The following is a 25,533-nucleotide window of genomic DNA, read 5'->3' on the forward strand; positions in this document are numbered from 1 at the left end:
TCCTTCCCTGTTTATTTTTTCATCTTGCTACTGCGACTTAATGGCGTTGGTGATACAGGCTCGCAGAGTTCAGTCTCTTATTGTAAAAAAAAACCCATAGAAAACCAACTTTTGAGGCCGCTGTTAACAGCGTTTCCCCTTTCTGATAGAACGGCGTGGAAAATGTCAGCCTTTTCACCCTCACCCGTCAGATCCCTCAGTGGTGGTACAAGAGGAGCCAAGGGCTGGAATTTTTAGATACTTTTTTCGCTCCCCAGTCCGCACTGGTGGACGCGCCGTGGCCAGGTCTTGAGTAAAGGGTGCTAAATGACACTGAAATTATAGCCTGATCCGTCTCCCATTCTCTTTTTTTTTTTTTGAGGCTTTCTTTTCATAACTTCAGTTTTTGACTCCGTTTGCTGCTTCGAAAGTCGGTCAACAGGCCTGGTGATTTCAGCCTTCAAAGGGGAAAAAAAAAAACAAAACCCAACTCTATGTTTGAAGAGAGAGGGAAGTAAGTAGCAGAGCTGTCCTCGGATTTTCTTCATTTTCATTCCAGGAATTCAGCTTAGGGATGGCGTTATCAATTGCCTCAACCGACTGGGCCTCACGATCTTCGTGCCTGGATAAAGGTGTTTCTTATCCTACTCTTAATTAACAGAGTTGCAGGTTCCCACAGAAAGAGCAGCTCCAGAATTAAGAACAAAGGCTGACACTGCCAGATAGACGTCTTCCTCTGAAAGTGGTTGGCATAGCATACTGTCGATGAATCATGACTGCCTTACACATTTTGATAACAAGAACAAAAACAAAAATGATGCAAGATAACAGGCCTGGCGAGTGGGTCTTAACCATAACAGAAGGGCAGGGGTTTGCCTGAAGTCTAGACAAGAGGGCTGGGGTGTCTGGATACTTTGCAATTCATCCAGCTCCCAGAGATAAACACAACAGTTTTGATCGTTCTGGAGACTACAAAATAAGCAGGAGTTGTTTTATTAGGTCTACGTGAAACATGCCACAACACTATCCCACTGTTTGTATTTTTAGGTTTATGGCTCACCACACAACCCTTCAGATTATAAGGTTCCCCGGGTTCCTGGATCTGACACAAGTGTTTTGTTGCTTGGAAATGATATTGTCTATATACATCAGTGGGCTTCCCTGATGGCCCAGTAGGTAAAGAATCTGCCTCCAGTGCAGGAGACATAGGAGACGTGAGTTTGATCCCTGGGTCAGGAAGATCCCCTGGCAGAGGAAATGGCAACCCACTCCAACCCACTCCAGTATTCTTGCCTGAAAAATCCCATGGAGAGAGGAGCCTAGGGGGCTACAGTCCAAAGAGTCAAAAAGAGTCGGACAGAACTGAGCAACTAAACGCACACACATATACATCAGTAATTGTCATATACTAGGTCCTGTTCATTTTACTCCTGAATGTTCTCAAATCCTTTCATTCCTCTGCAATTCCATTATGATTCCTGCAGTCCCCATTTTTCGTAGATCCTCTGTAAATGTCTCCCAACCGGTTCTACCTCGGAGGGTTTTTCCAGCCCAGGTCACCTTTGCCTGGCTGATCTGTGACTCCTACTCTAGCCTTGCTGTTCCTCTGCTCCAGCCCTTTAGAGTTGTAGCCACAATCCCTACAGAATTAGTTCTGAACCTTTACTATGTCCAAGAATCATCTATGACCCTTCTTTAAAAATCCAAATCCAGGGGAGGTCCTCAGTGGTCCAGCAGCTAAGACTCCAAGCTGCTAGGTGCAGGGGGGCTGAGGTTCGATCCCTGCTCACGGAACTAGATCCCACATGCCACGACTGAGACCCAGTGCAGACAAATAAACATTAAAAAAAAAAAAAAGACAAGCACTTAGACTGGAAAAAAAATTTTTTTTTAAATCCAAATCCAAATTGCCCCAGCAGGTTCTAGAAATCTGTATTGTGACTAAGTGTCCCAGGGAATTTATTCCACAGGATAAATTTAGGAATGATGACTAGCTTGAGTTGACTGAATGTTGCTTCTGGAACAATTTCCCTTTTGCCTGCAGTGTTTTGCACACTCTTCCCCCCACCCCAACCCTGACCTCAAGCCCTCAGACCTTGAAGGTCCAAAGATACCAGCGCAGGTGTCTCCTCTGGGAATTCTTCCTGCTTTCCACCATCTCTATACCCTGAACATTCATAGTGACTCTCACTGTGGCTCAGTGGTAAAGCATCTGCCTGCTATTGCAGGAGACATGGGTTCAATTCCTGGGTTGGGAAGATCCCCCAGAGGAGGGCATGGCAATCCACTCCAGTATTCTTGCCTAGAGAATCCCATAGACAGAGAAGCCTGGTGGGCTACAGTCCATGGGGTCGCAGAAGAGTTGGGCACTACTGAGTGACTAAACAACTATTAATAGTTATCACCAGGACAAGAGGCATACATCAGGATGTCCCAGGACATAAGATCATCCTACACACTATACATAATATGCTGGTTTACATGTCTTTCCCATGTCTGAACCATAAGTTTCTAAACAGTAGGGGCCACATCGTAGTTATGCTTTATTTTCCTTTGCCCAGAGATCAGTACTGGACCACACTGTGAGTAGGGTGTTGAATTAATGTGCAGAAAAGGAATATTCCAGTTTACAAACAGACCTAAGTTTGGCTAGGGTGCCAGAAATTCCTAAAGCCTGACTCTTCCTGGCAAAATCAAGATTTTGAACCAGCCTACAACGGAAACCAGACAAGTGATGGCCCCAGCAAGACAAAAGCTTATACAGAAATTTCTTGAAATTGGAGAAACAAAAGCTCAGGTTTCTGAAAATCTCTGCAGATTCCTGGACTTAATGGGAACAGCAATAAAGTAAGTATTCAATAGCTTGAGTTAATTTTATTGTCTAGAAGAACAAATAATGAGGCTGATACATCAATTTTCCTATAACTCTGGAAAGAACGGGCAGTGTTTGACCAAGAAGGTAAATCAAATCACTTTGCTGCTGCCCTTAGCTCCAAGGACTAGAATGTCTGCAAATGGAATGTCTTTGTTTTGGAAATGACTGGAAGCACAGGAAGGGCCCATCTGTTCTCTTCCTTCCTCTGCTTCTTGCCCTTCACAGAAGCTCTGGGTCAATACTCCACGAAAATCTTTTTTTTTTTTTTTTTTTAATTATTATTTTTTTTTCCACAAAAATCTAAAATGAAACTCCTTGAAACATCCACAGTGGTGGCCGGGGCAGACACACACACCTTACCACTAATGAATTCCCCAGAGGAATCTGAGAAATGGGTCTCTTTGGTAAAAAATAGAATAATATAGTAAGCCAACTCCACACAGGCAAACAACTATCCATTTGTATGGCACAGCTACTGTGAGAATGTCAGGGTTGGGGGTGTTTGTGGCAGGAGGGGAGGGCAGGGGTAGGTCGGGGCCTGACCAGGAACAATTCCTAAACCTAATTAAGGTGGTGGTGGTGGTTTAGTTGCTCAGGCAGGTAGCCCACCAGGCTCCTCTGTCCATGAGATTCTTGGCAAGAATACTGGGGTGGGTTGCCATGCCCTCCTCCAGGGGATCTTCCCGACCCAGGGATCGAACCCAGGTCTCTTGCATTGCAGGTGATTCTTTACTGACTAAATCACCAGGGAAGCCCATTAAGCACTAGATCTTAACTCATACTGAACTTGATCATGAATTAGGGCGAGCAAACACAATGCCCTTCCTGGATAATGAGTCAGACATGACTTAGCAACTAAACAATAATGACAAATCTTTCACTCGAGAAGTATCGGAGCTGCAAGCAATCCAGGCACAATGGGAACCCTTTTACAACAGAAGGAAGAAGAAAGCTACTGTGAACATAACCTTTTCCGACGGCCAGTGAAACGAGAAGGCTGTGTGTATGAGATGATGTTCCCAGAGAGGATGAGGGTGGCTCCAGGCTGGCAACGGGGAAATCACAGAGTTGAGGTCACCACCGAGAAAAAGTTCAGGCAGGCAGGCAGGCAAACGCATCAACTTATCTGTATTTCCTAACAATTTACAAATTCGGTGAGCAAAAGATACACCTAACTTCAATTAAGATGAAATGCCAAATTGAGGGATTCCAGGTGGCGCTATGGAGAAGGCAATGGCACCCCACTCCAGTACTCTTGCCTGGAAAATCCCACGGACGGAGGAGCCTGGTAGGCTACAGTCCATGGGGTCGCTAAGAGTCAGACACAACCGAGCGACTTCACTTTCCCTTTGCACTTTCATGCATTGGAGAAGGAAATGGCAACCCACTCCAGTGTTCTTGCCTGGAGAATCCCAGGGACGGGGGAGCCTGGTGGACTGCCGTCTATGGGGTCGCACAGAGTCAGACGCGACTGGAGCGACTTAGTAGCAGCAGCAGCATCAGGTGGCGCTAGAGGTAAAGAACTTGCCTGCCAATGCAGGAGATGCAGGGATCGAGACACCAGTTCGATCCCTGGGTCGGGAAGATCCCCTGGAAGAGCGCATGGCAACCCACTCTAGTATTCTTGCTTGGAGAATTCCATGGACAGAGGAGCCTGGCGGGCTACAGTCCATGGGGTCACACAGAGTTGGACACGACTGAGCACACGCATGCCAGATTGATGAACATCATCAAACCGGAGAAGTGGCTCTAAAGGGCTGAGAAAAGGCACTGGCCCATATGACTTGAAACAGCTGATGGCAACTAAGTATGGATGACTCAGCAGAACCTTGACAGACCACCTCCCCTCCCCGTCCTGCTTTTGAGAGTCACCTTGTTCACGGAACACACGACACAGTGGGGCGTTCCTGGTGCGTGCTCACTCCATCAGCCCCGCCACTGGATGGTCTCGTCTCACCCCACTCACTGAGCTAAACCCCCTCAACCCTTCACTTTTGTCTTCTCGAATATAGGAGAGCAGAAGGTCTCTAAGATGCAATAACAGTACCTTACATAATCAAGTTCCCTCCGATCCCTACAACACTCTCCGGGAGTGGGGCGGGCTTTCTCATCCTCAGTTTGCTGATGAGGTAACTGAAGCAGAAAAGGCAGTCACCGGCCTAGAACCGTGACACGGGGCTGACTCTGGAGCCTGGTCTCGTACCTTTCAGTACTCTTCTTGACGAACGCAGAAAGCACTCGCAGCCACTTGGTGGCCTGAGATTCCGCCAGTGGGACACTCTCCTGAGTTTCCTGCTGCTGCTGCAGCGGCGGCTTCCTGCTTACCTGGCCAGGGCTCCGAAGTCCCAACTAGGAGTACCGCACTCCAGCCACGAAGAAATGCCATTGCCAACAATGGCATCTGAGGGATTCAGGTTAAGTTCAAAATTACAGTCTTAACCCTTGCAAGATCCAATGTTATCCTTTACCTGCAGGCTACAGAATCTCAAACTTCCCTCCAACGTGTCCAAACCAGGGGACTTATATTAATACTATGCGTTTATACCAAAAATTACATCCTAAAGAGAACCCTCTTCCTCATTTTTTTAAAAAACAGAAAACCTGGATTTATGCCCATGGCTAAGAGGCTTGAAGAGCTCCAGAAAGATGAAAAGGGATCCAGACTGCATCCATTAAAGACTTGGCCAAGCATCCCACCTAGAGGACCTGCTCAAAGACCCTTGCCCAGGCTCTGCTCTGGTGAATGACTCTCGTCAGGTCCACTTTCTCATTTATTTTGTTCTCTATCACAAAAGCAAAATTTGACTTCCCCAGAAAGTATGTCATTCCACCTAGATCACAATCAGACCTGCAGGAGAACATGACAGCTTTCAGAGAAGTGGGAAAAGGAACAGATATATGTTATTGTGTTTACATGCAACTGTTGTCATGGAGGGGCTTCCCAGATGGCGCTAGTGGTAAAGAACCTGCCTGCCAATGCAGGAGACACAAGAGACGCAGGATCAGTCCTTAGGTCAGGAAGATCCCCTGGAGGAGGGCATGGCAACCCACTCCAGTATTCTTGCCTGGAGAATCCCATGGGCAGAGGAGCCTGGTGGGCTACAGTCCATGGGGTTGCAAAGAGTCAGACACGACTAAAGCGACTTAGCATGCAGTGTCATGGAAGAACCCATTCTGTGAGATTTTTTTGCTCATCCCCAGCAGATGTCATGACTATATGTTTACTGACTTTGTAAGAGAGTTCACTTTCACTGGAATGTAAGAATACTAGAAAAACAGCTGTCGAGTATAAAAGATATAAACAGACTTAGGTCAATCAGTCCGTTCTATGTGAGGAAAATAACCCAAGCATTGTCACTGATCCTTCACCAACTGTCACAAATCTACAGTTGAAAACAAACAGAAAAGACCCCCTGAAAGCAGTGAACTATCTTTAAATTCAGAAACACCTAATCCTAATAGATAAAGGTTTTTCCTGCTAAACAACATCGCTGCAATTGCAGAGCCTGTTCAACGGGTCTATCAGAATTACTGATTTAGCACGTTCTGTTTTCTTCTGTGGAACTTACCTTCTTTTTAGAAGATGAAACATTAGAAAAGGTCAGAGAGCTCCAAGACAGAGAGTTTCATGCACAAGAAACCCACCTGAAACCCTATGTTGTTTATGAGTTTAAGTTTCTAATAATACACATTGCTCCAAATCTGAGAGATCTACTTTACTTCATGAACCTGTGAGGGGAGACTGGAATTGAGACTGTCTGGAGTGAAGGAGGCTGAAGGGAATTTGGGAAACCTGGGGAACCTAGGAAATTAAAATAGAATATCATTCCTTCTTCTGTTTTGATTCCCTCTCTTCTACCTTACCTCCAAAACAGAATAAACCTCTCCATCTATTAGACTACAAGGTCATTGATCAGATGGCCTAGATTTTCCGAGATCATCCTGATGTCAAATATTCCATCCACCATCCTCATAAATACATGTCCCCATTTTCATTTATGAAACGTCACTAAGAAGTTAGAAGGTACGGGGACTTCCCTGGCGGTCCAGTGGCTAAGAGTCTGCTCTCCCAATGCAGGGGGCCTGGGTTCGATTCCCACCCAGGGAACTAGACCCTGCACGCTCCAACTAAGATTGATGCTCCCACGTGCCACTACTAAGACTAAGACTTGGTGCTGCCAAATAAATAAATACTGAAAAAAGAAGAAGAAGAAGAAAAGAAATTAGAGGGTACAGACTGGGAGGGCACTTAGAAAGGGCAGCAGAGATTCATTGTAGGAAGATGGGAGAAGGGTATGTACTCAGAAGAAAGAATAAAACCACATAAAGGTTTCCAGAGTAATTGGGAAACCCACTCCACCGAAGGGCTCACTCTGGACATGTGTAGGGATTTCATCACAAGACCTCATGTGTTTGTGGCTGAAAATCTCATGTTTCTCAAAGACAAAGATAGGAAGCTAAGAAGCAAATTCCATGACATGGTATGCAGCCTCCTGTTACTTCTGGCTTTTATCCTTTTACAGTAAAAGTTTCACTGCCATAAGTTGGCTCTGAAACTACATGTGTGTGGAAATTCAAGGAAACTGTGTCCTTTTATATCTCTGTTACAGTACAAAGCAGGGAAAAGGGAAGTCTGTCCTTTCTGTGGGTGTTAAAATTTGTGAAAGTGCCAAATATTAACACATTGTTCATTTTCCTCACTAATAAACACAAGCTAAGTGGCTAGCTGAAAGTCAAGAAGGGGATTAGTTCTGCAAACATTTAGAAACATTTATGCAGAAACAGGCATATCCTTTTTCTGTGAAACAGAACAAAAAGCCCAGAAAGGTAAGATATCTTACCTTGTCTTACAGGTAAGATACAGGAATTTGTTATATGATAGAGGAGAGGTTACAATACAGTGGGGAAGGAAAGATGACTTAATACTTGGTTGAAGGATTAATTGGTTGGCAATGGGAAAAAGATCACATTCAACGCTTACCTCAGAGCATATACCAAGATAAATTCCAGATGGATTAGATGGCTAAATAGTACAAATCAAACCACGGGGAGAAAACCATCCAGAAGCAACAGTATCTGCCAGAGCTCTGTCGGAAGGCTGACTGTCCAAACTTTGGAGTAATTAACAAAATAACACACAAAATAATGATTGGAGATTTGGCTCCATAAGAAGAGGAAAACTCCTAATGTCTGCCTTCAAATTAAAAGGGAAATCAAGAGACATCCCTGGTGGTTGAGTGGTTAAGAATTGGCCGTGCGATGCTGTGGATGCAGGTTCAGTCCCTAATTGGGGAACTAAGATCCCATAGCCATGGGGCAACTAAGCCCACACACCACTAAAAATCCACGCGCAACACAACTAACACCCGATGCAGCCGAATAAATAAATACATATTTAAAAGGTAAATTGACAGGCTGAGGAAAATAGTGGCAACCCAAAGCTGGCACTATTATTATCTAAGGAACTCGGTAAGAGCTCCCCTCTTCCTCCTCTGAGCACTCACTTCTTTCTAGCAATCCTCTGTCTGAATGTCTTTCTACTCTGAAGAGACCACAACACCATAAACAAAAATCCACCAAGTTTGCGGGCTTACAGACACCCCCATATCTACCCAAAGGAAGGCGCCCCCTTATGGGCCCTTCCCAGCATTGGTTCTTGACCTCTGGACCACCAGGGATGTCTCTTGAATTGGTGAGTTCTTTGATGAGAAACCTGGCTAAACTCTGGTAGATCACTGGTGCTGCCCTGTCTACTCGGAACCCCACTCGTGGCCTCTAGATGGGATCCTGGAAAAACCGGCAGAAGCCACCCAATGATGGCAGCTCTCACCACAGTCAGCTCTTCCAGGTGCGCCGAGAGCATCTTTAAAAAAAACTTTATCTGTGGCTGCGCTGGGTCCTCACTGCTGCACATGGGCTTTCTCTAGTTGAAGCCAGCGTGGGCGCCTCTCTAGTTGCGGTGCACGAGCTTCTCGTGGCACCGGCTCCTGTTGCAGGGCCCCGGCTCTAGGGCGCAGGGGCTCAGGAGTTGGGCACAGACTTGGGTGTCCCGTGGAATCTCCCCAGACCACGGAGAGAACTCGTGTCCCCTGCATTGCAGGTGGGCTCTTAACCACTGGGCCACCAGGGAAGTCCAAAAATAAAATACCTTCTGTGCTCTCTTTGAAGATAGCTCTTGAATCCAAGGGGTTGTTCAGTACTGTCAGAAATATTTACTGTTTGTCCCAGCTGACAGCTATGAAGTATCTCTGTGGTCAGAAACTGGCCATGTTGCAGAGCCCGATAGAAAAACTTTTAGGCCTGCTTCCCTAAAATAAAACTATGTACTCAGAGGGAAAGAAAAACCTTCTAAAGCCCTTGTAAAAGGATTTATAGGTGGATCGACCTATGATATCATTTAAATTGCAGCCCAATTCCTCAGGAATTAAAAGCAACTGTCCTTCTCTCACATATCTTTGAAAAACCAGAAATTCTGCTCCAGCAACTCTTATTTAGGTCATCTCTTTAAAATACCAACTTCAAGGAGGCGATTCTTATCAGGAGGAAAACAGAAGGGATAAAAGGTATTTTGAAACTTAGGCAACTGAAAAATCCTAAAGGTCTTCTCCATAAATATTAATAAAAAGCTTTAGCCATCTGAACAGGTCACCTTAGGTTACTGCAGCTGTCAGAAATATAATTTGGATCCAATCTCTTTTATACTACCTGATTCATGGCTAAATCTTTCAATAAAAGCTATAAGGTCTCTGTTGGCATCTGTCTCTGTGTGTGTATGTCTATGTCTATGTGTTGTATGGTATTATCCACCTTCGGATGGTATTGCTAAAATTAATTTGTAGAAGAGCTCTATTTAATTGGCTTGAAGAGAATAAAGCACTTGTATGTATGAAGGATACCTACAACTTTCAGAAATATGATTGAAGCTAGCTAAAATATTTTTCAAGTTTACTTGATTTGAGAAAATCTTTGGTAAATAAAGTCTAGTTTAAATTTGTTGGATAGGTATGTCTTCAGAATTATCAGCATTAAAATAATGACAAAGCACATTATCCTAGTTGGGTTCATTGGTTTAAAAAGTTCATGTTATCTCTGTTATGAAATCTGTCAGCAATAAAAATAGCTTGCGATGATGGCTGATTTTGTCAAAACATCTTATGAAAGTTTTGAGTTTAGTCTAAACATAATTACTGAGAACAGGAGAAATAAGACACTGCAGAATAAAATTTTTATGTGAACTTTTGAAATAATTTCCCCAAATCTTTTTGGTAACCTGAAACCTTAAAGTTTCGCCAAGTTAAATTAAATGATGGATAATTATCAAATATCTAAATCACTTACAAATAAAGCAAAATAGTTATTGAACACAGATTTGTCCATTTGGGGATTTCTTCTACAAAGGAACTAAAGATATTTGGGTTTATTAATAAACATGTTTTGTGCCACACTGAAAAATTTACTATGAACACATTTCTACAGATTATAGAAAGCATTTATACACAAACACATACACAGAGTATTTACAAATTCACCAAGCCACAGAATGCTAATATAAAAGAAGGTTCACAATTGTTTATCACTTTATTTTCACTAAAAATTAAGGTTTTTGGCAGCCATGAAATTAAAAGATGCTTGGTCCTTGGAAGGAAAGCTATGACAAACCTAGACAGTATACTAAAAAGTCGGGACATTACTTTGCCGACAAAGGTCCATAGAGTCAAAGTTATGGATTTTACAGTAGTCATGTACAAATGTGAGAGTTGGACTACAAAGAAGGCTGAGAGATGAAAAATTGATGCTTTTGAACTGTGGTGCTGGAGGAGACTCTTGAGAGTCCCTTGGACTGCAAGGAGATCAAAACAGTCAATCCTAAAGGAAATCAACCCTGAATATTCACTGGAAAGATTTATGCTGAAACTGAAGTTCCAACACTTTGGCCACCTAATATGAAGAGTTGACTCACTGGAAAAGGCCCTGATACTAGGAAAGACTGAGGGCAAAAGGAAAGGGGGGTGACAGTGGATGAGACAGTTGGATGGCATCACCGACTCAATGGACATGAGTTTGAACAAACTCTGGGAGATAGTGAAGGACAGGGATGCGGCAGTTCAGGGGGTCACAAAGAGTTAGGACACAACTTATCGACTGAACAACAAGGAAAATCACTGCCTGACAGGCTCAGGAACCCCAAGATATTGAAAAGAGAGGAATTCAAACTATAGGTATTATAGATAAACTCTCACTCCTTCAGTGGAGTCCTTTTACTTACTTTATTTTGATTGGTTTGTATCATGGGGATACATGCACTCCAAAATGCACTCCAAACATTAGGAAATTTTCCTGTTTGTAATAATCATAGTAGCCTCCCTGTCATGCTGTATTTTCTCAAAAGGTTTAAATGTGTGTTCGTAGCCACTAATCACCAAGCAAACGATCTCCCTAAGACAGGAAGGCCAGGAAAGGAATGAAGAAAATGACCAACTGAAAAAATGTGAGCCTGAAGTTACAACCTGTACATACCACATGGAGAATCAACAAAAACTGAAACTTGAGAACAGTAGCTGAGAGCGGCACTAATACTTTAAATTTTTACCACATTTCTCAGTGACAAATGGGCTTCCCTGGTCACTCAGACAGTAAAGAATCTGCCTGCAATGCAGAAGGCCTGGGCTTGATCCCTGGTCCAGAAAGACCCCCTGGAGAAGGGAATGGCTACCAACTCCAGTATCTTGCCTGGAGAATTCCATGGACAGAGGAGCCTGGTGGGCTATGGTCCATGGGGTCACAAAGAGTCAGACAGGACTGAGTGACTTTCACTGAGTCTGATCAAAAGGGGGAACTGTTCAAAAAAAGACAATAGGCCCAAATGGGGTCACTTGTGCTAAGCCTACTATGCCAAATGGAGACTGAATACCTAACCTGATTGCAGTTTCAGTCTCTTGCAGGAATATGATCTTAACCAGACAGTCTGGAATTCCATGGTCAGCACTAGGGAGGTAAATGCCTCATAGCCCCCTACAGTGAGCCCCCCACAGGGAAGTGATCTTGCCTGAAAACGACCCACCCTTGCTAGTTCCTCTCTCCTGTCCCTTCTGTCCATAAAAGCCTTTCATTTCATGCAGCTCCAGGGAACTCCTTCCTATTAGCTCCATAGGCTGCTGCTTGATTCTTGGCTCATAGAATAAAGTCAATTTGATCTTTCAGTTGACTTGGTTGAATTGTTTTCTAACATTCCCTTTAGGTTGGTTTCTTCCAGGAAACCATGTTGATGAGGCAGATGGCACTCTTGGGAGCCTTTCTTCCCATCTGGGAAAAAGCGGGAAACATAGTGGGGCTCTGTGGAGAAAGGTGGCAATGAAGCAGGCTGCCAAAGCCCCATTTTGTGAAGCAGGAAGCTTAGGAACTTGAGGGGGGGGCCTCTTTTGAAGAAAATTACAAAAGAACCTTACAGAATGCCAGAGCCCCTCTGGAGATCAAGGAGGGGTGGCCCAACTGAGGAGTCTTGAAGTTCAAGCTTCGTTAGCTTCATGGGAAATTCAAATTGGTAAGTGGAAATATTGATACACTGAGGGAAAGGAAGGTTGGATAGTGGACAAGGATATTATCTTGTTTGGGGAGATTTCCTTGAAAATAATGGTTTTTATAAATCCGGAAATACTATATAGTAGATAAGAGAGTTTTATCCCAATTCAAAGACTAATATCTGGCTTCCCCAGTGGCTCAGTGGTAAAGAATCCGCCTGCAATGTAGGAGCCACAGGAGATGTGGGTTCAATCCCTGGGTCAGGAAGATCCCCTGAGAAGGAAATGGTGACCCACTCCAGTATTCTTGCCTGAAGAATTCCGTGGACAGAGGAGCCTGGCAGGTTACAGTCCATGGGGTCGCAAAGTGTCGGACACAACTGAGCGACTCAGCAACAACAACAGAATAACTGGCCATGCTCTGTAAATGAATTAATCATTGTTTTCCTTTGTCTGTAACACTAACGAGTGTTAGTGATGATTTTCAGCATGTGCGTGCTCAGTCACTCACTCACGTTGGACTCTGCGACCGCATGGACTGTAGCCTCCATCCGTGGGAAGCAAAATTCACTACCCCAAAATGTCTCTTTGGCGTGTGGATTATTTCACACACCAAAGTGAAAATAATCAAGGCCCCAAAACTCAGGAAGAATTGACTTCCAGCAATCTGCATTCGATTGCAGTTAGGTTTTCCCTGTAGCCATAGGGAAACGAATTGCCTACCCAATAAGAGGACCAGGTATTATCCTTGTTCTGTAATGATTCCAAGCTGGGCAACTAAGCCATTGCCAATTGAGAGCACTCTGAGACCTAGGATCACTACTGACCCTGCGCGCCCAGAGCCCATTGTTCCACCAGGGCTGTCCCCACTAGAGATCTCCTGTTCTCCTTTAAGGAACCTCAAAGCAGGAAAAACAAAAAAAATAATAAATAAATAATTATTACAAAAAAACAAATGATAATATACTCTTGCCAGACATGGCTTACAGGATCAGCCCCGACAAGGGCTGACTGGCACCTGGCATGAAAGACGGGTCATCCCTGGCCCCAGTGTTGCAAAATTCACTACCCCAAAATGTCTCTTTGGCGTGTGGATTATTTCACACACCAAAGTGAAAATAATCAAGGCCCCAAAACTCAGGAAGAAATTCTGACCTTCCCCCAACTGATTAAAACCATTCAGATAGGGAGTTCCCTGGTGGTCCAGTAGTAAAGAATCTGCCTGCCAATGAAGAGGACACAGGATTGATCCCTGGTCGGGAAAGATCCCACAGGCCGGGGAGCAACTAAGCCCATTCACCACAACTACTGAGCCAGCACTCTGGAGACCCAGAGCCACGACTACTAAGCCTGCGCGCCCCAGAGCCCATGTTCCACAACAAGAGAAGCCTGTGCCCCGCAACTAGAGAGTGGCCCCTGCTTGCTGCAACTAGAGGAAGCCTGCAAGAGGCAGGGAAGACCCAGTGCAGTCAAAAATAAATAAATAAATAAATAAATTATTAAAAAAAAAATCAAATCGAGGTCCTCTTCCCAGGACAGAGCTGTCACCAGGGTCAGCTGCAGAGTGGGCTCAGCGTGGCACGGGCATAAAGACCAGGGTCCTCTCTGGGCCCCAGTGTCTCTGCAGACCCAGCACACAGTTGCTTACCAAACATTTGCTTTTCCATCTGGATGTGAATTCCCTTCCATCCCTCCAAAGTCCCAAAACATTACCCCCAACATCCACTCTCATCTTCAGCTGAAGGTGGTATACAAGGTGAGGGTTTCTGCCCCTTTGGTGAATGACTCAGTTTTCCTGGGACTCTCCCATGGATGGATGTTATTGAACTTTTGTTTGACTTTCTCCCGTTAATCTGTCTTGCTGGTGGTTTAGTTGCCCAGTCGTGTCTGACTCTTTGTGACCCCATGGACTGTAGTCCGCCAGACTCCTGTGTCCATGGGATTTTCCAGGCAGGAATACTGGAGTGGGTTGCCATTTCCTTCTCCAGGGGATCTTCCCCACCCAGGGATTGAACCTGGGTCTCCTGCATTGCAGGCAGATTCTTTACCAACTGAGCTACCAGGGAAGCCCTTATGTCCATTAATTCCTAGACCAGCTAGAAGAACCTTGAAGGGCAGAGGAAAATATCTTCCTCCCCAACAATGTACACAGTTGACCTGAGCAACAGAGATACAACATCCCCCCAAATTCACCTCATTTGAAAAGTCAACATAAACTGTTTAGTAAAGAAAAGGAAGGGACTTCCTTAGTGGTCCAGTGGCTAAGAACCTTCCTTCCAACGCAGGGGATGTGGGTTGGATCCCTGGCCGGGGAACTAAGATTCTGCATGTTGTGGAGCAACTACTGAGCCTGTGCCACAACGAGAGAACCCATTCACCACAACTAAGACCTGATGCAGCCAGAGAAGTAAGAAGGAACTTCTCCGGCTGTCCAGTGGCTGGGACTCCATGCTCTCAGTGCATGGGGCCTGGGTTCTATCCCTGATCAGGGAACTAGCTCACACACGATACATCTAAGATGGAAGGTCTTGTGTGCCACAACTAAGATGCAGCATAGCCAAATAAATACTGAAAAAAAAAAAAAACCTGAACTGTCATGGCTGAGCAGAATCTCTGGAGGAGTGGTCTCAGGACATGAGTCCACCTTCTCCTTGCAACTGCCAGTTTTTCTGATGAAAGCACCTTTCCTTTCTATTGACACTTGCCTCTTGAATTATTGGCTTTTGAGTGGCATGAGCCGAACATGAGTTTAGTAAGAATTCCTTCATTCAGTCAACCCGCACACTTTACAAATGACCAGGCAGACCCAATTCTTGCCCTCATGGAGCCTGCACAGTGGTGAGTTCGGTAAGCAAAGAAAATGTGTAACTTATTAGCTGTCATGGGTGATGTATAAGGAAAGTGCAGGACCTCCCAGAGAGGCCCAGGAAGCTGAGGAGGGAGGACGAGTGGGGATGAATCAGGGAGTCAGGGAGGCTGCTCTGAGGACCAGCTGAGGGAGGAGCCTGAGGACTGTGTGTCAGCAGCCCCGGCTCGGCAGCAAGTGGGACTTAAGCCAAGTGAGTGAGGGGAGAATCCTCAAACATCAAGGAGCATAGTCTTCGAAACAGTGGATTTTGGATGGCCCAGAAAAATACCAGGAAGAAAGGAAAACTTACCCAGAGTTCTGTTTTTGGCTATAAACAGCCAATGATGGTGAGCAACACCCCCGTTTTTTTGTTTTTGTTTTTTTATTAGTTGGAGGCTAATTACTTTACAATATTGTAGTGGTTTCTGTCATACATTGACATGAATTAGCCATGGATTTACATGTATTCCCCATCCCGATCCCCCCCTCCCACCTCCCTCTCCACCTGATCCCTCTGGGTCTTCCCAGTGCACCAGGCCCAAGCACTTGTCTCATGCATCCAACCTGGGCTGGTGATCTGTTTCACCCTAGATAATATACATGTTTCGATGCTGTTCTCTTGAAACATTCCACCCTCGCCTTCTCCCACAGAGTCCAAAAGTCTGTTCTATACATCTGTGTCTCTTTTTCTGTTTTGCATATAGGGTTATTGTTACCATCTTTTTAAATTCCATATATATGTGTTAGTATACTGTAATGGTCTTTATCTTTCTGGCTTACTTCACTCTGTATAATAGACTCCAGTTTCATCCATCTCATTAGAACTGATTCAAATGAATTCTTTTTAATGACTGAGTAATATTCCATGGTGTATATGTACCACAGCTTCCTTATCCATTCATCTGCTTATGGGCATCTAGGTTGCTTCCATGTCCTGGCTATTATAAACAGTGCTGCGATGAACATTGGGGTGCATGTGTCTCTTTCAGTTCTGTTTTCCTCAGTGTGTATGCCCAGGAGTGGGATTGCTGGGTCATATGGCAGTTCTATTGCCAGTTTTTTAAGGAATCTCCACACTGTTCTCCATAGTGGTTGTACTATTTTGCATTCTCAACAACAGTGTAAGAGGGTTCCCTTTTCTCCACACCCTCTCCAGCATTTATTGCTTGTAGACCTTTGGATAGCAGCCGTTCTGACTGGCGTGAAATGGTACCTCATTGTGGTTTTGATTTGCATTTCTCTGATAATGAGTGATGTTGAGCATCTTTTCATGTGTTTTTTAGCCATCTGTATGTCTTCCTTGGAGAAATGTCTGTTGAGTTCTTTGGCCCATTTTTTGATTGGGTCATTTATTTTTCTGGAATTGAGCTGCAGGAGTTGCTTGTATATTTTTGAGATTAATCCTTTGTTGCTTCGTTTGCTATTATTTTCTCCCAATCTGAGGGCTGTCTTTTCACCTTGCTTATAGTTTCCTTTGTTGTGCAAAAGCTTTTAAGTTTCATTAGGTCCCATTTGCTTATTTTTGCTTTTGTTTCTAATATTCTGGGATGTGGATCATAGAGGATCCTGCTGTGATTTATGTTGGAGAGTGTTTTGCCTATGTTCTCCTCTAGGAGTTTTATAGTTTCTGGTCTTACGTTTAGATCTTTAATCCATTTTGAGTTTATTTTTGTGTATGGTGTTAGAAAGTGTTCTAGTTTCATTCTTTTACAGGTGGTTGACCAGTTTTCCCAGCACCACTTGTTAAAGAGGTTGTCTTTTTTCCATTGTATATCCTTGCCTCCTTTGTCGAAGATAAGGTGACCATAGGTTTGTGGCTTTCTATTCTGTTCCATTGATCTATATTTCTGTCTTTGTGCCAGTACCATACTGTCTTGATGACTGTGGCTTTGTAGTATAGTCTGAAGTCAGGCAGGTTGATTCCTCCAGTTCCATTCTTCTTTCTCAAGATTACTTTGGCTATTCGAGGTTTTTTGTATTTCCATACAAATTGTGAAATTATTTGTTCTAGTTCTGTGAAAAATACCGTTGGTAGCTTGATAGGGATTGCATTGAATCTATAGATTGCTTTGGGTAGTTCAGCCATTTTGACAATATTGATTCTTCCAATCCATGAACACGGTATATTTCTCCATCTGTTTGTGTCCTCTTTGATTTCTTTCATCAGTGATTTATAGTTTTCTATGTATAAGTCTTTTGTTTCTTTAGGTAGATAAACTCCTAAGTATTTTATTCTTTTTGTTGCAATGGTGAATGGTATTGTTTCCTTAATTTCTCTTTCTGTTTTCTCATTGTTAGTGTATAGGAATGCAAGAGATTTCTGTGTGTTAATTTTATATCCTGCAATTTTACTATATTCGTTGATTAGCTCTAGTAATTTTCTGGTAGAGTCTTTCGGGTTTTCTGTGTAGAGGATCATGTCATCTGCAAACAGAGAGAGTTTCACTTCTTTTCCTATCTGGATTCCTTTTACTTCTTTTTCTGCCCTGATTGCTGTGGCCAACACTTCCAAAACTATGTTGAATAGTAGTAACACCCCTGTTTTTATCTTTTTCTTAAAGCAACTTTTATGCTTGGAATGAAGTTATTTCTATTTTTCCACTTACTGTCTTTCCCAACCAGAAGTGTGTTCCGTGAACACAAAGCGTCTTATCTACCTTGTTTTTCTCTGTAATATATGGCGACTGGATGAACAGACAGAAACCTCCCAAATCAACCTGATTCCTACATGCAAGCATGTACTATGAGCATGGATGGACAGACAGATAAGCAGACAAGACAGATGAGCAGTTAAACAGACAACAGACAGATAGGTACTTTAAAACAAATGAAATTTAAATATACATATTGAGGGGATATATTTATACATATGGGCTTCCCCTGTGGCTCAGCGATAAAGAAACCTCCTGCAATGCAGGAGACGCAGGAGACTCAGGTTCGATCCCTGGGTCAGGAAGATCCCCTGGAAGAGGGCATGACAACCCACTTCAGTATTCTTGCCTGGAGAATCCCATGGACAGAGGAGCCTGGTGGGCTACAGTCCATGGGGTCGCAAAGAGTTGGACATGACTGAAGCGACTGAGCACACACATGTTTACTTACAGCTGATTCACACTGTTGTACAACAGAAACTAACACATTTAGTCGCTCAGTCATGTCCGATTCTTTGCGACCCCATGGACTGTAGCCCGCCAGACTCTTCCGTCCATGGGATTCTCCAGGCAAGAGTACTGGAGTGGGTTGCCAGGCCTTCCTCCAGGGGATGTTTCTGATGCAGAGATTGAACCTGCACCTCTTACATCTCCTAAGATAAACCATAATGGACAAGAATATTTTAAGAATGTATTTAAAAATAAATGTACTCTTCTCAGTTAGAGGGCTTATTCCCAGCATCTCCTGTTTTCATCACGAGCTCTGCTCCCAAAAGGAGGAAGTGGAATTCAGACAGTAGGGCCAAGACCCTTCCTGACCCCGCAGAGCCCACGCTCTCATCTCCTCTCAGCTGCATAACAAGCCTCGGTGTGTCTGCGTGATTTACAAAACTTGCTCCCTGTGGAGGGATGTTTAGGTGCTTCACTGTTCCTCCTTACAAAGGAAACCGGGATGAATAACACATCTTCTCCCATGTACAGGATCACTTCCTAGAGTTAAAACTCTAGATTGCATTTTGTACCTGGAGACACAGAGCCAGACTGCCTGCCAGCAAGGCTGTACTGACTCACAGCTTTAAACAGCAGAGTAGGGGACAGCCCCTTCCCTAAATCCTCACCCAGGCCGTGTCAGTCCATCTTCTAAAACGCTGGCAACTGGAGAGGAATGCGATGCCATTGCTGGTTTTATCTGAACACGTCTGATTATACGTGAAGTCTGAACATCTTGTCCTGTATTGACTGAAACGCTGGTGGACTTCCTTCCTTTTCTTCTTTATTTCTTTTTTTGGTAAGTGGAGTGTTTCAATCCTTTGCCTGAAATTAGTAAAATGGGGGTGGGTGGGGGTGGGGGAGGTGTCTCTGACCAGGCAGCATCAGCATCACCCGGGAATTAGAAATGCAAACTCCCGCGCCCCATGCTGGACTTGTCGAACCAGAAATTCTGGGCGTGGGTCATCCAGTGGATGACCACTCTGGATAGACACTGAAATGCCTTAAATCGTGGGATTTCACTCACACTAGACTCTCATTCTCTGTACAGGAAACATGTCCCTAACTTCTAAACTGGAGATACAAAGCTTTTTGATCAACAGCAAACTCAACACTTCCTCCTTAAATCAGCATTTAAGGACCTTTAGTCCAGAAGATTCTGTAGATAATTAATTAAGACTCTGGTGGCTCAGCAGTAGTGAATCCACCAGCAATGTGAGAGACCCAGGTTCCATCCCTGGGTTGGGAAGATCCCCTAGAGAAGGAAATGGCAACCCACTCCAGTATTCTTGCCTGGAGAATTCCATGGACAGGGAGCCTGATGGGCTACAGTCCATGGGGTTGCAAAAAGCTCAACACGACTTAGCAACTAAACCTCCACCACCACCGTATAACACAGGGAACTGTTTTCAATACTCTATAATGACCTATACAGGGTTAAAATCTAAAACAGAGCGGATATACGTACATGTAAGTCTGATCCACTTGGCTGTACATCTGAAACTAACACAACATTGTAAATCAACCACACTCCAATAAAAACTTTTTCAAAAAGAGAGAGACTGTGAATTACCACAACAAAACTCACCTAACTCATAACAGCCAAATCAACGCTGAGAAGGGGCTCCCTGTTCTCATCTGCCCAGCATCGGTCCCCTTTTTGAGCCACAATCTGTATTGTCTCTGACCCTCCACTGTTGGGACCTGCGGTCTGGCTCTGGTACAGGGGTGGGAGAGCGACTCAGGCCTGACTCAGCACCACTCCCCGCACTGTCCCCAGACCTCCCACCCCGACAGCTCAGCTCCCCCAAGGACCCGGGACCCGAGCCCGTCGAAGGTTTATGTGTCCTGGACAACCTCTCTCAATTCTTCCATCACTACCCCTCCTACTTCCTGCAGCAAATCCAGGCCCTTCTGCAGGATTCCCCAGGGAGAGAGGGTATGCTGACCACTGCCCAGAGGGGCCACTTGCGTCCCCGGGGGACAGGCTGAGCTCACTTCAGCCATATCCGGGGACCAGACGTGCAGAAACGTGACTCTGTGCTGGGATCAGCCACCAGGATGGGCATTTCCATTAGTCACTGGCCGACAGCTGGCAGACACATTTCCCAGGCTGCCGGGTGCCGGGGTGGATACGTGGAGACCGCGTGGCAACATTCCTCAGCTTCACTCCAGGGCTCCCGGTACATCTGTCAGGGAAAGCTTGGCCTCGGACGTTCCCAGAACTGCCCCCCTCTCCAACACCAAGGGCCAGATGCTCAGGACTTCCCCAACTCGGAGCCATCAACCTGCCCTTGTGCTGGGACCTTTACTTTTTCCCTCTGGATGCTGATTTTTGTTGTTGTTCTTGCTCTCAAATAAGCTATTCAGGATGGCTTTATCTCTGCATCCACACTTGATGAAACTGACTTGTTCCAGAACGTCTATGGGGCAGGCTCAGGGCCCCGCGGATGCTCTCTGAACTCCGGACACATAAAGCAGACACGTTACAGACCACATAGCGCGAGGAGCTGATGTGTTCCACACACCAGTGATGCAAGTGCAGGAAAGCTCCAGGCTGACCAAAAAAGGAAGTGGCACGATTCAGCTTCCACAGAGGGCTTGCGACCGCGTGAGGGCCGATGTGTGCGGACAGGGGAGAGGAGGGGCCCCGGCGGGGAGACGCGGGGCCGGGAGAGCGTCTCAGGCCGGTGAACAAGGACGTCAGAAACCGCCCTCCGCGCTCCGTAAAGAAAGGCAGAACTCAGGGTGTGACGGGTCAGTGGGTGTTCACGCTCCGCCCCAGACTCACCACAGGCCGTCAGCCCGGCGGGGAGCCAGGGCCTCCTGACACCTGTGTGTGAAAGGGCCAGCAAGGCAGGCCTGGCAGCACCGGGACTCCACACACACACACACACACACACACATGTGTACACACCCACACACAGTCACACACCTGCACAAATCACAAACACACCCACACACAGACACACCCCCACACATATCGGTACACACCCACACACAGTCACACACCTGCACAAATCACAAACACACCCCCCACAGACACACCCCCACACACACATATCAGTACACACCCACACACAATCACACACCTACACAAATCACAAACACACCCCCACACAGACACACACCCCCACACATATTGGTACACACCCACACACAATCACACACCTACACAAATCACAAACACACCCCCACACAGACGCACACACACCCCCCACACATATCTGTACACACCCACACACAATCACACACCTACACAAATCACAAACACACCCCCCCACAGACACACACACCCCCCACACATATCTACACACGCTCACACAATCACACACCTACACAAATCACAAACACACCCGCACACAGACACACACACCCCCACACATATCAGTACACACCCACACACAATCACACACCTACACAAATCACAAACACACCCACACACAGACACACCCCCCCCACACATATCAGTACACACCCACACACAATCACACACCTACACAAATCACAAACACACCCCCACACAGACACACCCCCCCCCACATATTGGTACACACCCACACACAATCACACACCTACACAAATCACAAACACACCCCCACACAGACGCACACACACCCCCCACACATATCTGTACACACCCACACACAATCACACACCTACACAAATCACAAACACACCCCCACACAGACACACACACCCCCCACACATATCTACACACGCTCACACAATCACACACCTACACAAATCACAAACACACCCCCACACAGACACACACCCCCCCACACATATCAGTACACACCCACACACAATCACACACCTACACAAATCACAAACACACCCCCACACAGACACACCCCCCCACACATATCAGTACACACCCACACACAATCACACACCTACACAAATCACAAACACACCCCCCCACAGACACACACACCCCCACACATATCTGTACACACCCTCACACCCCCCCACACATATCTGTACACACCCACAATCACACACCTACACAAATCACAAACACACCCCCACACAGACACACACACACACCCCTTCACAACACACACCACACATATACATACACACCCCCTCACAACACACACCACACACTGTCACAACATCCCACATAAACACACACACCACACATAAACACACACACTCAGTCACATGCACACCCCACACACATATACACACATACCTCTCACATATAGTCATACACACACACACACACACATAGATTCACCTCCTACAGTCACACACATCCCACATATATGTACACACCTACAGAATCACACACACACACCCACACACACCTTTACAACACACCACACATATACATACACACCCCCTCACAACACACACCACACATATACGTACACACCCACACACCCTCACAACATCCCACATAAACTCACACACACCACACATAAACAAACACAGTCATACACACACACACCACACATACACATAGATTCACCTCCTACACACACACATCCCACATATACATACACACCTACACAATCTCACATCCACACACACACCTCCACAACACACACACCTCACATATACGTACACACCCACACACCCTCACAGCATCCCACATAAACTCGCACACCACACACATACATACACACTCACAGTCACACGCACACCCCACATATATATACACACATACCTCTCATACATAGTCATACACACACACACCACACATACACACACATTCACCTACACAGTCACACACACATCCTACATATACATACACACCTACACACAATCACACGCACACACACATCCACATGCACACACACACCTTCACAACACACACATACACCTCACATACATGTATTCACCCACACAGTCACACACACACATATGTACACACCCACACACCCTCACAACATCCCACATATACTCACACATACACACTCACAGTCACACACACCCCACACATATATATACACATACTTCCCACACAGTCATATACACACACACTACACATACACTCACCTCCTACACACTACAGTCACACACACACCCCACATATACATACACACCTACACACAATCACACACACACACCTTCACAACACACACAGACACCTCAAATATATGTATATTCAGCCACACATAGTCACACACACACCCCCCACTCAAGCATTTCAGTCCCAAACACAAAACCCTCCCCAGTCGCACTGACCATCCAAACAGAGGTATGGAATCAACCAAACAAAACAGACAATTGTCACGGACTAAAAACTTTCCCTTATGAAACATCCCACCCTCGCCTTCTCCCAGAGTCCACAAGTCTGTTCTATACATCTGAGTCTCTTTTTCTGTTTTGCATATAGGGTTATCGTTACCATCTTTCTAAATTCCATATATATGTGTTAGTATACTGTAATGGTCTTTATCTTTCTGGCTTACTTCGCTCTGTATAATGGGCTCCAGTTTCATCCATCTCATTAATTAAGCACACAAAGATGTATATACACATTTGTTTATCATTTCATGATTTATCAAAGGCCCAAAGTAGAAAAGCCTGGTTAAATAAAGTTCTGTAATCTTTAAAAAAAAAATTAAAAAAAAAAATAAATAAATAAAATAAAAACTTTCCCTTAAAAGAGAAAGGCCCTGAACTGGGCAAAGATTGCCGAATGGGAAACACAAGAAGAATTTGAAAGTGTAAGGCAAAAAAAGTGAGTAAAAGGCACGTTGGAAGAGCCAGTCAAGTCCTAGAACTGTCTGGGCTTTGGTCTCTGAAGAATATTCCTCGAAGCTGGGATGACCCGGGCCTGTTGAAGGGGACGCCCTGACCTGTGGTGTGGGGGGGTCTCTCCCTTTCTGAGGATGAAACCGTACTCCACAATAGCCACCAGGGGGCGCCAGAAAACTCTGTTACACATTCAATCAGCAAATTTTTTTGAAGGGCATTTCTTTCAGCTTTGTTTTTCTATCCATCAAAAGGTCACAGTGAGCCCCGTTTCTGAGTCCAACCCTGGGCGTTTATACTGCAGTTCATCCCGTGGACAATGGGAAGGAGGGGGAAGACTTCCACAAAAATATGCTCTGAACCACGCAATTTGGAGGAGTGATGAGAAATAACACACCCAGGAGAGGTGGATCCCAGCCAGCAGGAGGAAATGGCAATATCAAAACCCTCAGCTTCATCCTCCCCCGCTCCCTAGTCTGTTTCCTTTTCCCTTACATGTACATGTAAGCTAGCATCCTTAGACTCTCTGGTTTTTATCCCTCCCGGCCCAGAAGCCGGCTAAAGACCGGCCTGGTCACCTCTGGCCAACCAAGGCCAGAAATTAAGCACATGGTGGCTGGTGCCCCCTGGTGGGAGAACTAGAGAACAGCACCCTCTTACCGGGCCAGAGGCCGGTGATCAACAGGTGAACCACAGGTGAAGTCCGCATAGGACCTCTGTCTCCTCCCCGCCAGCCACTCCTGAAATGTGGGCACATCTCTCAGTTCTAATCCTGTCCTCAACAGAACCTGCCAAGCCCCAGGTATCAGTTGTAAAGGTGGCCCATGTTATTCACAACTTGTTTCCCCAAATATCCATCAGCAGACATTTCACAGGAATCATGGCTTCACCCGTGGCGGAACCAGAGAATCACAGATCGAAAAAGACAAAGGAGGCGACTGGGAAAGGGACAGAGACAAGACACCACTGGGCCCAGAGAAATGCCGAGAAGGTGACACCCGGCAGGTACAACGTCAGTCCTCTTCCCACCATTATGTCCGGTCCAAGCCTTCCGAGTTTTGTTTTCTCAAGCTCCTACTTAAGAACAATTTTGAGGTCGCCATGGAAACATAACATTTTGCAGTTGTTAGGAAAGCAAGACTCACAGATGAAAATAATTCAGCAAAGAAACCCCAGGGAGGCGTTCTAGCCGCCCTGTGTAAATGCAGCACAGTGTTCGGGTATTTGTCTACAGAATGGGTTGTATTTTTCAAACATTTACTTTCCTCAAATATTTACTTCCCTGAAATTGTGCTATCAGTAGGGAGAGACCCATAAAGACTTATTTTCTAGCACATAAACAGAAGCCTGAGCTGGTTAATAATTTGCTCCACGGTAGACCCACTCTGGAAATGACCGGTGATCGTTTCCTTTCAGCTAGGTTCGCTTGAATTCTGCCAGTTCTGCAGGCTTCGTTTCTCA

The 25,533-nt window shown here is 45.3% G+C and overlaps 1 protein-coding gene and 1 non-coding gene across 7 annotated transcripts in view; both read right to left on the minus strand.

Annotated features, from left to right (window-relative positions):
- The window catches only part of TACC1 (transforming acidic coiled-coil containing protein 1), a 126,927-nt gene that overhangs the window by 64,993 nt on the left and 36,401 nt on the right, over window positions 1-25,533 (minus strand). The window lies entirely within an intron of this gene.
- On the minus strand, window positions 14,367-14,438 carry TRNAC-GCA (transfer RNA cysteine (anticodon GCA)). Its single transcript has one exon. It is a non-coding gene; the product is annotated as a tRNA-Cys (tRNA).

The sequence above is a fragment of the Odocoileus virginianus genome, chromosome 32 (assembly GCF_023699985.2).
Source record: "Odocoileus virginianus isolate 20LAN1187 ecotype Illinois chromosome 32, Ovbor_1.2, whole genome shotgun sequence".
NCBI lineage: Eukaryota > Metazoa > Chordata > Mammalia > Artiodactyla > Cervidae > Odocoileus > Odocoileus virginianus.